This window comes from Meriones unguiculatus (genome assembly GCF_030254825.1).
Source record: "Meriones unguiculatus strain TT.TT164.6M chromosome 13 unlocalized genomic scaffold, Bangor_MerUng_6.1 Chr13_unordered_Scaffold_37, whole genome shotgun sequence".
NCBI classification, from domain to species: Eukaryota; Metazoa; Chordata; class Mammalia; order Rodentia; family Muridae; genus Meriones; species Meriones unguiculatus.
This window is the reverse complement of record NW_026843647.1, coordinates 2,746,637-2,761,393: the sequence shown is the minus strand read 5'-3', so window position 1 is coordinate 2,761,393 and position 14,757 is coordinate 2,746,637.

Sequence of the window (14,757 nt, the reverse complement as noted above, 5' to 3'; positions counted from 1 at the left end):
TATAATATAAGCAACAGTTCTATAATATAAGTAGGAATTAGGTAACATAATATTGAATATCATAAGTTGAAGTATTAACCTGTTTAATTTGTTAAATATGGAATTAAATCATTCTGGGGGCATGATTCAGCATTTAAAAGCATGTGATTCTCATACAAGGTCCCTGAGTTTGGTTGTCAGCACACATATGGTGGCTCACAACTGTCTTTAATTTCAGCTCCATGGAATCTAACACACTCTTTTGCTTTCTGCAGGCATCAGATATGCACTTTGTGTATATATATACATTCTTGTAGGCAATAAACAAAAACAAAAATAGCACATATGTAGGGGGCCTGAACTGTCTCAGTGTTCAGAAGTACTTCATGCTCTTGAAAAGACCCACAATTCCTATTATCTAGATAGAAGCTTTCAACTATCTGTAACTCCACTTCTGGGGTTCCAGCACCTTCTTCTGGCCTCCAGAGGCACCAGACACATTTGTAGGGCATATTGTACCACATAGTGTTCATATCAAAGCTGAAAGTCAAATGTTGTAACAGAAAACAAATCAAAGAAAAATGAAGGCAGGTAATGGGTCTCTTTTCAGTTTCCTGAATTATAACTGACATAAACTTTGTACAGATTTAATGTACATTTTAAATGAATCTGGAGTTTTGCATAAACTCTTAATAATATTATCTCATTGTAATCTTATATATATGTATACCAATTTTCCTAATTGAAATACACACATATTAATTGTGTGGCATCAGAAAGGACATATCTTAATAAATATGAATCCATTGATTTTCTCCAAAAAAATTTATATTTTCTAATTAGAAATATTTTGCTGGTGCTGGGGAAAGTTACAGGGCCTTGTTCTCTCTACGAACATGCTCCACATTTTCCATACCTTAGATACATTTCTCCTTGTGTTCAGTAGCTCTTATATTACTTTCATGGGGAGAACTGTTCATCTCACTAAAACAAGCTTGGGGGGACACCTAAACAAACTAAGCCTCTTAAAAAACAAAGCCATGTTAGAGAGAGAGAGAGAGAGAGAGAGAGAGAGAGAGAGAATGGATTTCTCTTAAAGGTCATAAAACTGTATTTGTATGGGCCACTCATATCAAATGATGTCTCTCTTCAGCTGCATCCATTTCTGAGTAAAATTAAAGTGACAAATGCTGCTGGAGATGAAATAAGCTTCGATGAGAACAAGAAAATTATGGAAACGTATGATATACAAAATTTTGTGGAACATACTCAGCACATTTCATTACTAGTTAAAGTGGGAGAGTTTGTTTTCAAGAGTCCACAAGATCAAGGCTTTTTCATCAATGAAGTTCTGATTAAATGGCCAAGCAACTTCAATCAGGTCTGGAAGTTTTCAATATTTAATTTGTAGAGAATATTTGTAAAGGATTACTGAAATTAATTGTGTGATGTCTTTTAGATATTTTTAAATAAATGTTTTTAAATTTCAGTTCACTTTCTTTACATCCCCCAAAATGGTTCCTCTTGCCTCACCTCTCAGCTTCCCCTCTCCTCCTTTTCCTCTCTCCTACTCTCTTTCCCCCAGAAAAAAAAATGATCTCCCCTCCCACCATATCAACCCTCTCCAACACATCAAGTCACATCATAACTGACCATATCTCATCCACTGAGGCCAGTTCAAGCCAGCCTGCCAGGGGAAAGTGCTCCAAAATGAGGCAATAGAGTTCATGTTTGAAACAGCCTCCGCCCCTCCAACTACATTTGCCAGGCTACAAATATGAAGAACAAACTACTCATTGGCCAACTATGTGCAGAGGGCCAATGCCCAGACCATACATGCTCCTTAGTTGATGTATCAGTCTCTGTAAACACCCATGATTCTTAGTTAGTTGTCTCTGTTAGTCTTATTTTGGAGTTCCTGTCCCTTCCAGGGCCTTCCAACACTTCCACAAAATGGATAGAACTCCACCCCATGCTTGTCCCAGTATCATCAACCAACTACAGGGTGGAGCCTCCCAGAAACCTGTTCTGTAAGACTCTCTACTGTTGTGGTGTGTCTCAGGTTGGGTCAATTATTATTTGGAGTTTTCCCTCAATTTTTATTCCTGCACTTCCTGTAGGCAGGGTAAGTTTTGGATCAAAGGTTTTGTTAATGGGTTAATTTCCCCTCACTCCACTAGTCCTGCCTGGCCAAAAGGTGGTCACTTCAGGCTTCACGTCTCTCCGTGTTAGGGGTCTCAGTTATAGGAACACCCACATCCTCCCACCGACCTCCATCTTGACAAATATATTACCTTAGTTTCCCTTCTTGTTCCCAGCCCTAGAACCTCCCACTGACATTGTCCCTACATCTGATCCCAACTCTTGTTTCTCTCCCAATTACATCTCTTATCCAGTCCCTCCTCTTTATCCACTTCTGCTGTCTAATCTATGTCCCCTTCTGAGTGACATTCCAACACTCTCCCTTAGACCTTCCTTCTTACTTATCTTCTTCATGTCTGTGGATTGTTGCCGGAGCCCGCCAGCAGAGTTGAACGGTTCTTGAGTTGGGAGTGAGGATTAAAATTAAAAAACTAACACACAACACACATGGGCCTTTTCCAAGAGGCTCCAGTGGAGATATTAGACTCGACCAGCCAGCAGCCTGACTTTATTGCAGAGAGCTTTTAAGCCAGAGTAAAAACAGCTCAGAAAAATGGGTTAAATTTATGAGGAGGTGAAACAATAGGTGTGATTTTGAAAAGCTCTCCCACCTGCTGTCACAAACAAAGGGAGATGGACTTGCAAATTCTTCCCTGGCTTCAGTGAAGGCCTGGTAAAAGCAGTCTTCCTGTTGAGATTTAAATATCAAAGCAGCTACCAGAGCAATGGCTTCCAACAGATCGTGGTAGGTTTATCCTGTACTATAGGTCTAATATCCTCTTGTAAGTGAATATATACCACATGTGTCTTTCTGCTTCTGGATTACCTCACTCAGGATGATCTTTTCTAGTTCCCACCATTTGCCTGCAAATTTCATGATTTCCTTGTTTTTAACAGCTGTGTACAGTTCCATCGTGTAAATGTAGCACAATCTCTTTACCCACTCTTTGGCTGAGGGACATCTAAATTGTTTCCAGTTTCTGGTTATTAAATATATACCCTGTATAAACATAGCTGAGCAAATGTCCTTGTTGTATGGTAGAGCATATTTTGGGTAAATGCCCAGGAGTGGTATATCAGGGTCTTGAGGTAGAACTATTCCCAGTTTTCTGAGAAATTGCCCGCTTGATTTCCAGAGAGGTGTGTAAATTTCCATACCCATCAGCAACGCAGGAGTGTTCCCCTTTCTCCACATCCTTGCCAGCATGTGTTATCACATGAGTTTTTTATCTTAGCCATTCTGACAGGAGTAAAATTGAATCTTAAAGTCATTTTGATTTGCAATTCTCTGATGGGTAAAGACATTGAGAATTTAAGTGCTCCTCAGCCATTTGTGATTCCTGCTGTGAATTCTCAGTTTACCTTTGTACCTCATGTTTTAATTGGATTATTTGATATGCTGATGTTTGATTTCTTAAGTTCATTGTGTATTTTGTATATCAGCCCTCTCTGTGATGTAGGGTTGGTAAAGATCTTTTCCCAATCTGTAAGCTGCTGTTTTGTTCTTTGATTTCTTTGGTTTACAGAAGCTTTATAGTTTCATGAGATCCCACTTATTAATTGTTGATCTCAGAGCTTGTTCTATTGTCATTCTATTGTCTGCTATGCTAATGAGTTCCAGGCTTTTTCTCCATTTTATCTTCTAATAGATTTAGAGTCTCTGGTTTTACTTCAATGTCTTTGATCCACTTGGACTTGAGTATGTGCAGGATGATACATACAGGTCTATTTGCATTTTCTACATGCAGACATCTAGTTAGACCTTCAATTTGGTTTGGCTGATCAACCTGTCTGTTTCTGTGCCAATACCATGCAGGTTTTATTTCTATTACTATGTAGTATAGCTTGAATCAGGAATGTTGATACTGCCAGAAGTTTTTATTATACAGAATGTTTTTGGCTATCCTGGGTCTTTTATTTTTCCATATGAAGTTAATGGTTGAACTTTCCAGGTCTATAAAGAACTGTGTTGGAATTTAATGGGAATTGCATTTAATCTGAGGTTGGCTTTTGGCAGGATGACCAATTTTAGTATGTTAATCCTAACAATCTATGATCATGGGAGTTCTTTCCATCTTCCAAAATCTTCAGTTTATTATTTCAAAGACTTGAAGTTCTTGTCATACAGGTCTTTCAATTGCTTGGTTGGTGTTATCCCAAGATATTTTATAGTATTTGTGGCTCTTTGTGAAGTGTGTGTGTTCACCTACTTTCTTTCTCAGCCTTATTGTTGCTTGTGTACAGAAAGTCTATTGAATTTTTTTGAAATAATTTTATATCCAGACACTTCACTGAAATTGTTTAGTAGCAGTAGGAGTTCACTGGTAGAATCTTGGGGGTCACTTATCATCTTCAAAGAATGATACTTTCAGTTCTTCTCTTCTTGTTTTATATCCCTTGATCTCTTGTTTTATCACTCTAGGTAGAAATTGAAGCACTGTATTGAAGAGATATGGTGCAATTGGCAGCCTGGTCTTGTCCCTAATTTTAGCAGGAATGCTTGAAGTTTTTGTGCATTTAACTTGATGTTGGTTATTGGCTTGCTGTATATTGCCTTTATTGTGTTTAGGTATGTGTCTTGCCTCCCTGATTGTATGATATCTCTTTGAAAATTTAAAATTATTATTATATTCTATATTCTTAGCTCTATTGTGATTGTGAGCTTGTGTGTGACTGAGCACATGTACTTGTTAGGGCCACACTCAACACTGGTTATCTTCCTCTGTTGCTCTCCCTTTTATTTTAAACCGGTTATCTCTCTGAAACCTATGCTCATGGTCTTGCTGTATTCAGTGGAAAGCATATCCTTGAATTTCTCACTGTCTTCATGACCACAATATTTCTATTACAGGAATATATTCTACACCCAACTTTTCTTTCAATCCCTTCAGGATGATCAGTTCAGGTATTCATGTTCATGTGACAAGAATGTTAAATGCTAAATCATCTCTTCAGTCCAATTTGATTATTTTCAGAAATAAACCACTACTTAACTACTTCCTGCAGATTCAATTAGATGAAGTAAATTCAAATGTGTGTTCATTCATGCTGCAGTTAATGAATGAGTGTTCATGGTTATATAGGTGTGTAGGTGTGTGGTTTATGTGTACATACACATGCATACAAATGTATGTACATATTGACATATTTATTATACATGCATGATCATGCTCAAGCGTCCTTCCATTTATACAACTCATACTCAAGCATCTCAATAATTTTGCACTTTTGTGAATTACCGTGAACAGAAAATAAACTATGGATTTTGATAGAACACTTTTCTGTAACAAATGTATATGAGCTGCCAGATATGTGTGCCAGGAACTGAACTTATATTTCTCTGCAAGAAAAGTATGAGCTCTTAACTGCTGAGCCAGTTATCCAGAAAGATATTCCTGTTAATATATTAAAATTTATGAGATAGAAAATGAATCCAAATAAAGGCAAAAAAGAGGTCTAAGAATAGATAGAAATGTTTGTTCCTGTCCTACACAATTTTTAACATATAACAAACTAAAGTTGTGCTAGTTTAGTAGTTAATGTGATTAACTAATGTGCAACTGGTGAAAATCCTATGTAACAGTGTAACTAATATTTAAAAAGAAAGAAGTATTCCTAGCATTGGGAATTAAAGGTAAAAGTCACAGTAATAGATCATAATTCACCAATGGCCAAACCATCTTTCATGAGAAAAGTAAACTTCCTTTTGCAGCTGAATCAGAGTGCATGGGTATTACTACATGATTGGAAATGTAAAGGTAGAAATAGATGAGGAAAGATGGACTGGGTTTCTGTCTGACAATCCAACTGTTTCATAATTCATATGAAAAATGAGTTCTGGCTTGCTGCCTCACAGGAGAAAATATATGGACATTGTACACATTTCACAAAGGCTAGGAAGAAGTGAGTCACAGATTAGTCACCATAAAAGGATGTTGAAGATTTAGCATTGGAAAGTGTGCTAACTTCAAATTTCCATTCTACACTCTTGTATTAAACACTCTGATTTCCTCATAAACCCATAGAATTTCCATAAGATATATGAATTTAAGTTATTTAGCCTAAATTATTTTAAATTAATGTACAATATTACTACCAGTTTTTCTGTGTTTCCCTCAGATTCCTCAATCTGTATGTTCACAGAGCTGTGGTCCAGGATTCTTGAAAGTTCCACAAGAAGAGAGACCTATCTGCTGTTTTTCTTGTGTATTTTGTCCAGAGCAGCACATTTCCAACCAGACAGGTATAAAAATAATATCTTTTCTCAAAGATATATATTATATGTTATATGTTAATATCTTACATGCTTGGGAATGTAGAATCAGAAAGCTAAGAAGTGACCATGGTATCATAATGTAGTGCTCTTCTCTATGTCTCTTTCACTCATCCCTGAATCCATTAGTAACCACTGCTGATTCCACACGATGTGTGAAGGTTTGAGTGGCAGTTCTCTTGCTATTGTGTCAAAATCAACCTACTTAAAAATTCTTCCTTTTGGTTCATGAAATGGTCATCTCAACTCTTCCAGTGATACTTGCTTTAGGCTACCCATTGAATGTGAGATATCCAGTTGTTCAAGATTGAATTATATTTCTGTAATAAACAAATGTAATGATCGGTGCCTGAAAGTAACTCCGGGAAAAGTAGATGTGTAATTGTTTCCTCAATACACAAGAAATGGAACTGCATTTAAAACACTTAAAAGTTGACATTTCAAGTACCAACAATAGCAGAAAAAGCCAGTCTTCATAAATGAAAGTATGGCTGCCTGTTTAAGGTTATTGTCATCCATGTGATAACATATACATGTAACATCACATGGAATGAGCAATTAGTATTTATGAATAAAAAGACAAAGACACAAATACAACATTTAATGAGAAAGAGTCCATGAATTTGAGAGACACTAAATATAAGGTGGGTCCAGGAGAAGGTCTGGAAAGAAGAACAAAGAGGTATAGTGAGGTAAATGTGTTATTTTAAAAATGAAAAATTTTATTAAAAAAATAAAAAGTCATAAGGAAGAAGCATTATTATAATGATGAGAATCTATTATTATTTATTAAACTGAAAAAGGCCAACCCTTAGGCAATTTTATAAGGCTTGTCTATGCTGTTGATTTTCTCAAAGAAATCAAAAAATGGTTTTGTTGGCTCTTTGAATCATTTTGGTTTTAGTATATTGATTTTAGCACTGAGTTTGATTATTTCCAGCCATCTACTCCTCTTCAGTGTGTCTATATCTTTTTTTATTTACTTAGGGGAGATAGGCCTATTTAATTTATTTACTTGATCTTGATTTCACTTTGGTAAGTGGAATCTATCAAGAAAATTGTGCATTCTATATAAAGTTTTTGTAAAGTATAGGCTTTTGAAGTACCACTTAAAGATTCTTTTTTATTTCCTTTGTGTCTGTCCTTATGTCCCCTTTTCATTTTCAACTTTGTTCATTTCAGTACTGTCTTTCTGCCTTTTGTTACTTTGTTTCAGGGCTTGTCTATGCTGTTGATTCTCTCAAAGAAGTAAAAAAATGGTTTTGTTGGCTCTTTGAATCATTTTGGTTTTAGTATATTGATTTTAGCACTGAGTTTGATTATTTCCAGCCATCTACTCCTCTTCAGTGTGTCTATATCTTTTTTGTTGTTTTGTTTCTAGGTCTTTCAGGTGTGACCTTAGATTGCTTGTATGAGATGTCTCAAATTTCCTTAAGAAGCACCGAGTGCTATCAACTTTCTTGTAAGCACTGCTTTCATTGTGTCCCATTAGTTTGGGCATGTTGTGTCTTCATTTTCATTGAATTATAGAAAATCTTTGATTACTTTATTTCTTTGATTGCCCTGACCCTCGGGGCTTCAATGGGGTTCCTAAGGTGGATAGATTGGAAGGAATGGGGGGAAAAGGAACAAGAGAAGCAAGAAATGAAAGCCAAGTCTGTTCATCTGATCAAGGCTTCTGTTTATTAAAAATTTTTACCCAACTTATATAGGGAGAAGGCAGGAAAGGGGGAAGGTTAATCTACTGCTCCAGGAAATAGGAAGAGTGCTTTCATGGGTTAAATATTGTACCTGCAAGATACCATAAGGATGTTCTCTTAAGATATCTTACAGATGCTCTAACAAAGGATGTCCTCACAAGGCACTTCTCTATACAAGTTTCACAGTACAAACACAGACTAATGATTACACAAGTGATTCAGAGTGGGTGTATGATTTTTTCCAATTACATATCCAGGGTTACAAGTTCAGTTGCAATTTAAAAAATACAAAAGGAACAGATATTATTGTTAGCTCAATAACTCTACTTTAAGGAATCCAAAGGATGTCTCCTTAAAAGAAAACACATTTACTATATTACAGCCTGCTTTTAGGCTGGCAGTGTTTGCAGAATGATTACAGTCTGATTGCAGTCCAGAGATACAGAAAATACATGAACTTGTCTTTTATGAATAGAAAATAATAATAAACAACTCCTTTTACTAAATGTATCATCATCTATGCTATAAATTAGATTTAGTTTATTTTAGTCAATTCTTATTTATTAAATTTTATTTCATCAGGAATGTATGCTCCATTGCCTCATATCTTTAAACAACATTTACAGGGAGTTCTCAGCCTATAATAAAAGAAATATAAATTTTAACACAAATCTCTTGGCTTCTCAGGGTTTGCATATTGTCTTTGTTTACCCTGCACCAATATACTGTTTAAGGACATATAGCCCAAGAAAACTCCTGAAATGATGGCCTCATCTCTCTATCTGTTTGTCTGTGCTTAATGATCTCCAGGGCCTATAGAAGATTTCCAAACAGTGGACAGATATAGTTAAGTTTAGGCTTTTCATAAAAAAGACTCAAACATAACTTTTGTGTAGGAAAAACAAACAAACAAACAAACAGAAATTGAATCATATTGCAGAAAGTCCCCTGTAATACAACACATGGAAAAAGAGTTAGATATAGAATAACAGTGATCCTAACAATCTGGGATTGTGTCAAGCAACTGTGCTGGCTTCATGACTCTCAACAATTTCAGTGAATATGGCTCTGTCATTCTCCCTTTTTGATTTAATATTTATAGATTTATGGCACTATTATATGACATGTAGGTCATTTTTCAGTCTTCAGAATATTACTGAAAGAACAAGACTGAAATTTAGAACAATTCCCAGGATTATTTTGGAAATAATAATGAAATATTAAGAGTCCTGTCCTGAGTCAAAGGATATCAAAGACTATAGAAATTTATTTGCAACTTCCACATCTGAGATAGGTACTACTTGATCTGAGCAGATAGCTGCTCTTTGTTGATGCAAGTGTTGTATATTTACTGCCAAATCAGAATTGCTCCATAGTCTATGGAGGTCAGATATAACTTATTCCCATGTTACCTTAGAAAAATTATATAGAAGTGGGGTAACAAATATCCATTAAAACTGTGAGTAACAAGAAAATTGAGAAGAACTCACAATGGCACAATGGTGTAATTAATGAAGTATATTTTTATACATGGAAGTGATCAAAGTACTTTGTATTGTATACATACTTAGAAACTCACAGTATATAAAAAAGCATTTGAAGGATTGCTTGACAGTGTTACTGCATCTGAATATGAGTAATATATATTTCACTGCCCTAGAGAAATTGATAAATTCTTCAGCAGAAAGTTTATTGTTAATTAAAGAAGATAAAGAGTAAAAATGGGAATTATAAAGATTTCCTTCCTTGGCAGTATCAGAAAGCAGAATATGCCAGGCTACACTTATCAATGGAAAGCACTCTCATGAATTAAATGTGCAATGACTAAATAATTGTAAAAGCTTAAATGTTGATTCACTTCCTCCCCTCAGATCAGCAGGTGTGTATCCCTTGCTCAAGTCAAGAGTACCCAAACTCTGAGAGAAACTATTGCCTGCCCAAGAGATTGACCTTCTTGTCCTTTGAAGATCCTCTGGGCATGGCTCTAGCCTGCACAGCTCTATGCTTCTCTGCCAGCACAACTGTAGTTTTGGGGATCTTTCTTAAACACCGAGAATCACCCATTGTTAAGGCCAATAACCGGACTCTCAGCTACATCCTGCTCATCTCCATCCTCCTCTGTTTCCTCTGCTCTTTTTTCTTCATTGGCCGTCCAAACACAACCTCCTGCATACTGCAACAAATAACATTTGCACTTGTGTTTACCTTGGCTATTTCCACCGTTTTGGCAAAAACTATAACTGTAATTCTGGCCTTTAGAGTCATGAAACCAGGGAGAACAATGAGAAGATTCTTTGTCTCAGGTGTCTATAATGCTGTCATTCCCATCTGTGTCCTGATCCAACTTATTCTCTGTGGAGTCTGGCTGGGAACCTCACCTCCCTATATTGACACAGATGCACACTCTGAAAATGCTCAAGTCATCATTTTATGCAACAAGGGCTCAGTAACTGTTTTCTACTGTGTGCTGGCCTACTTAGGGTCCCTGGCCCTAGGCAGTTTCACTGTGGCTTTTCTGGTGAGGAACCTGCCTGACACATTCAATGAGGCCAAGTTCCTGACATTCAGCATGCTGGTCTTCCTCAGTGTCTGGGTCATCTTCATCCCTGTCTACCAGAGCACCAAGGGCAAAGCCGTCGTGGCTGTGGAGGTCTTCTCCATATTGGCCTCTAGTGCAGGGCTGCTGGGGTGCATCTTTTTCCCAAAGTGCTACATTATTCTCTTAAGACCTGATAAAAACTCTTTGAGATGTATTAAAAACAAAAAATAGCATATAAAAATGATCATTTTGATGTATTAGTTTTCTTTTTTCTAATAAAACCCATTTGTATACTAAAATTAAATTATTTACCTTTTAAGTAACTTTTTTCTTAAATGTATATTTAAACAAACATAAGAGCCCCTCACTTTGTAGAACAATCACAGACACTCTATTTTAGAATAGAAGCGGCTGCTGAAAACACATTTAAGTAAGTTATGCATGTTATTTATTATTTTTTGGACAATATACATATTCAAAATGTAATTACATGAAAGTAATTGAGATAAATAGTACATGAACTAAATACTTGTTTTCTTTGTTAATTTGGTGTGTATACAGGGCTTTGAGTGATATCTGAGATTCTTCTATAGACCAGGCATGAAAATCAATTTCTGAAAAGGGGTTGGTGGTGTTTCTTTTAAACAGGTTGAGCCATTCCAGAAACCAGAGTAGAGAATTTTCTAAAGGGTAAAAATAAAAATAAATCTACTCCCTGACCCTGTTCTCTTTTCCTAGATTCAGGTAAAAATGACTTGACAACCCACTCTACAAATACTTGCTCAGTCACTTTCATTGCTATTGTGTTCACAATAGGTAAAAAATGGAAAATCATAAATATGTTTAATATGATAAATATCATACACATAAATATTTGTAAGTAGAAAAATTATAATTTAGGTAACTCATATCCAGAAGAAAAATATCTCTCATTCTCTACTCTGGGGCATCTAGCTCCAAAGTTTCAGATGTGAATATCACCATGGAATAACTCTAGAAATAGAACATGTTGGTCAAGCAATACAATGGCAGGAACAATTGATCTGATTGGGAACATGTGGGGAAGGTTCCCTAATTATCAAGGTGGATAAATATGAAAGAAGGAAGTGGGAGAAATAACAGTAAATATTTGTGAAAGAGTTTTAAGCAATCATACTGTGAATTATCTACATAAAATCCCTATAATACAAGTAAGTCCATGCATGAATATAAACATGTTACAACCTAAATATTTTTAATAATGCACACAGATAAGTATAGTTCACCACTGTCAGAAGAAGCTTTCCTTTGCAACAGCAATCATGACTGAAAAGCACAACCAATCACAAGGCAGTATTCTGGAGAACACTCACACATGATAAATCTACAAAACAATCTAGATCTAAGGCTCAGAGATCAAGCAGAACAAGTGATGAAAAAATTATATAAGGCAGAGGATCAGAATATGTTCTGGTAGTGGGCCTCCTAATAATACCAGAAGCTACACCCATAAGACAAACCAATATTAAAAAAGAAAAAAAAAAAAAAAAGCTTACCAATATGCCTGCACAAACATGAACTGAAAAATGGAAAACACCAATAGGCATGCAAAAGTGGTCCAGGAAGAAACTATTGTCCTGAATCCTATGCAAAAATCTGCAGGGAACTAATAAAAACTGAGAGTGTGAGGAAAAAAAAAGTAAAAAAAAAAAAGCCTTCCCAGGAAAGAGCATAAAATCAGTTAGTTATTCAACACCAAATAATCAACCCTGAAAACACACAGGGGACCCAGAAGTATCCCCAGAAGCACTTTCCTGTCACCAAAGAGCACACAGCATTCCTCCACCACCACCCCGTGTCATGTAAATGTCCCTGTCCTTTGCCTCTAGCTGTCTTCAGGATCCAGAGCTTCCAGGGAGAGGATTCCTGATGCCATTGCCCTCCCCATCTGCTTCTGGAAGTAAACACGCCTGGCTGCTGGAAGTCATTTGTGTGAAGGAAAAATGTGCACTTTGAATTCTCCTGATCTGACATAGTTGGAGAAGGGATTCTGGGATCCTTGTCCCCTTTTTTTAGTCATTTCGATTCTCCCAGTCAAAGCAGGGCTGGTCTCAGGAAGGCAGAAATGCCCTCACAAAGATAATAAATATTTTTTTAAAGTTTAAAAACAAAAAGCCAGAGGCTGGAAAGATGGCTCAAAGGTTAACAGCACTGGCTGCTCTTCGAAAGGTCCTGAGTTCAATTCCTAGTTACCACATGGTGGCTCATAACCATCTATAATGAGATCTGGTGCCCTCTTATAGCGCACAGGCATAATGCTGGAGAATAAATGAATTAATTAATTAATTAATTAATTAATTAATTAATTAAAAAAAACAAAACTCTGGACTCAGTTTCTCATGCCTGTCATCCCAAAAGCCAGGGTGCTCTGTGAAGCAGAGATTCCCTCTCTCTTCCCTAGGTGCTTGGTTACATCCCCACCGACCACAGGGTCATCTGTCAAGTGATGTGGTGCCCTCTTGTGGCACGCATGTGTCACTTAATAACACACTTTACATAGATGTTGTACTTAATATAATACTATATACTTATTTTAATTTAATAAGAACAGAGCAAGGAGTGTCTGGAGAGCCGGCCTCCTCCTCGAGTCCTGTGGCCTCGGGATGTGGGAGGACTCTGTGCTAGATCAAAGCAGGGCCTGGGACCACCTAACTTGTGTCCACCCCCTTGGGCTCTCCACAACCTGATGGTAAGATTCTATTGCTGAGAACAACACTCCACAAGTCATTGGACACAGGTAATCCCACTTGGCACCTACCTAGAATGTTCACCCCCTATGGACTACTCTTCATGATACTGGAACATACCCTGCATGCCACCAGAAGAGAAAAGTGCACACCAACCCATCCATACAGCCTTCGCTCTCCAATGGTGACCTGCCTACAAGATTTGCTGGTGCGCTTGTGGCACAAACATCATGGAAGTGACCAACTAATATCTGGTTGGGTTTCAGGAGGCCCACTCCATGAAAAGGAACCTGGATCCAATACTGCTTGGGTACCCAGGAGCCTGAGTCTACACAAGCCAGGAACATAAGAGAAATCTAAATGTTACAGTTACTGTAAAGGAGCACAGCCATAGTCATAGATCTGTGCCTTGCTTGGCCATCATCAGAAATTTCCTCCTGCAGCACATGAAAACGAATACAGAGATCCAGTTGATACACAGAGAGGTGAGAGGCATTGGACCATTCCACCCTAAATGAGATGTCTCCAGGAAACTCTCACCCCTAAGGGCTCAAGGTACTCTGTGTGCAGAGTGTAAGCACCAGAGGGAATGAAAGACATGAGGGTAACAGTCCTTGTAAACACTTCATGACCAACACACATAATGTACCCTGACCTACAAGCTATCTTTTCTATCAATTTGCCTTTCAGGGCTACCTCGCCAGGCCACAGGGGAAGAGGATGCTCTCTGTCCTGATGGACTTGATATGCTGGGTGGGTGGACACAGGATTCTCTGAAGAGCCAGGGGAAACAGGGAGGTTAGGCCTGGGAGGAGAAGAGAAAGGGATGAGAAGGATGTATAATGAATAAATAAAAATAAAAAAATAAGGGATCTGGAGAGATGGCACAGAGCTTAAGAGCACCAGCTGTTCTTCCAAAGGTTTTGGGTTCAATTTCCAGCACCCTTGTGGCAGCTCATAATCATCTATAGTGAGACCTGGTGTCCTCCTCTGGCAAGCAGACAGAATACTGTACAAATAATAAACAAATCTTCCATAATAAAAATAACTACACCATGAATCATAAAGTTTCCCTCCCTCCAAAAAGCACACTCACTACCTCTTTAAGTAATAATAATAATAAATGAAAAACTTAGTTTTCTCCAAGGGAGTTTCATTGGGGAAACAAACCAGACTAGGTCCCATGAGCCACAACAGATGGTAACAGAAAAACTCAAGGGTATACTTGTAAGGTGTCAATTCTTTATATGCCTGTATATATATATATATGTATGTATATATTGCTTTAAAATAATTTAGTGGGGGGTTGGACAGGACTGTGGTGAATGTTAAGTGTAAATTATGTCTTCTCGTTTCATGCTTTTATGGTATTTTCATGTGAACGAACATCTGTATCTC